The 1,956-nt window shown below is 39.4% G+C and overlaps 1 protein-coding gene across 2 annotated transcripts in view; it reads right to left on the reverse strand.

Annotated features, from left to right (window-relative positions):
* LOC106879616 (carbonic anhydrase 2) overlaps positions 1–1,956 on the reverse strand; it is an 81,572-nt gene that overhangs the window by 29,867 nt on the left and 49,749 nt on the right. The window lies entirely within an intron of this gene.

The following is a 1,956-nucleotide window of genomic DNA, read 5'->3' on the forward strand; positions in this document are numbered from 1 at the left end:
CAGATAAAACAGTATATAATAATAATAATAACAATAATAATAATAATAATAATAATAATAATAATATTACATAGAATTACACATGCATAGTAAGTGCCATCTGTTTATAAATGCACACTTGCATGAACGGTTTATACAGGGAAAGTACCGATTTACCGAAAGCGATGCTAAAAACAGCATCTTTGCAACGGAAGCCGGTTTTCGATTCCGAAATAAACCTTCCTACCACCCATCCACCCACTTTGCTAATCACACGAAAGAAAACAAAACGCATGACCGTCAGCGCTTCCTATTTCTCTACCTCGGTGCACATATAAGGTCTGTGTTTGTTTCCAGAGATGGTTTTTGATAGGGTAAGAAGGCGACGAACTGATAGAATCGTCTGTGGGTCGGGCGAAATGCTTAGCTGGGATTTCTTCCAACTGCTTACGTTCTGAGTTCAAATTCCGCCGAGGTCATCTTCACGTTTCCTCCTTTCGGGGTCCTTAAAATGAGTACCAGTTGAGCATTGCAGTCGAGGTAATTGAGCAGCTTCCCAATTCCACTAAAATTGCTGGCCTTGTGCCAAACTTTGAAACCATTCCATTGAAGAACCCAAGGCGAAAGACCTAGCGAGAGAAGTAAGCTTACTATGAGCGAAATCTGCATTCTGGTTTCACTACCAACCCGCAGCTATTTCACTTTATTTTATTTCACTTCGGTTGCTGTTAGCAACTTGAGAAATGAACAAACACCTTACAACCACTTTCTCCATTCTCATGCATTAATTTTTTTCTAAGAAATTATATTTCCAAAGGAACCCGGTTCCAGGCTATCAGCTAAGATGTGTTGAAGCTGGTTAACTTGGAATCCTCAGTTCGAATCTCCCCGTAGGCACAACATGGCGTGAGATGTGTTCCTCCCAAGATACGCCCAGAGTATGTTACATGAAGTCCAATGATGGGGAAACGACCCAACTCGAATCTGAATTTCACGATATGGTTTCAATTCCTGCTTGAAAACACTTTGTCTGCATCCCTATTACTCTTGGAGAAAGCCAGATGTATCAACATTCCTAATATCGAGTCTTTGAAACCAGTTTATGTGTGTGTGAATGAGGGAAGACTGAGATAAAAGACAGACGATTATGTAATCTTCAGCCTTTTTTTCTCAAAGACATTAAAGTAATCTTCAAGAATATGAGAATGAAATAATTTCAAATTCGATTTGAAATTACGACCTCATGCATTGAAACTACAATCGTACCACTGTTTGGCCAACTTGGTAACTACCTTGATAAAAAATCTAAGATGGTTATTCTGTTGAAGAATTCTAAGATAGTTATTTTGCTGAAGAATTCTAAGATGGTTTTTTGTTGCTTTTCTTCAGTGATTTTTAGAAAACTCCTCCTTCTCAACTTAATACAGACAATTCTTGCCATGCCAAAAGGAATTGGAACGTAAAAAAAAACAGAACAAATATAGCAAAGAATTTGGTCCACTTCCCGAACATTTCTGCTATTCGACCTCAAAAGAATGAACCGCAAACTTCGCTACGTCGGGATTTGAACTCAAACCGCAAAGAAGTTGGCCAGTGGAGAGCTGCTCGGGTTCCATCTGTCTATTTTTGGAATGGTTTCTATGGCTGGATACCCTTCTTAACGACGCCAACCACTTTACAGAGGGTACTGGGCGCTTTTACGATAAACCGTTACAGGCGCTTTTACGTGGCACCAACTCTAGAATCTGTCGGCTGAGTGAGGAATATGGACGACATGGCTGTATACATGGACAGCTACGATTTTACTTAGCTTAATGTGTTTTCTCAAGCACAGTAAACCGTCAGAAGTCTCTCTAAGATCATTAAGAAACATAAATAAAATCGTTTCGACCGAGTATCGAAACCGGGCTACCAACATCATAGTGTCCACCAAACTTGACAACTTCACCAGAATCTTGATGATTTTTTTTTTTTTTT

This window comes from Octopus bimaculoides, chromosome 6 (genome assembly GCF_001194135.2).
Source record: "Octopus bimaculoides isolate UCB-OBI-ISO-001 chromosome 6, ASM119413v2, whole genome shotgun sequence".
In the NCBI taxonomy this organism is placed as follows: Eukaryota; Metazoa; Mollusca; class Cephalopoda; order Octopoda; family Octopodidae; genus Octopus; species Octopus bimaculoides.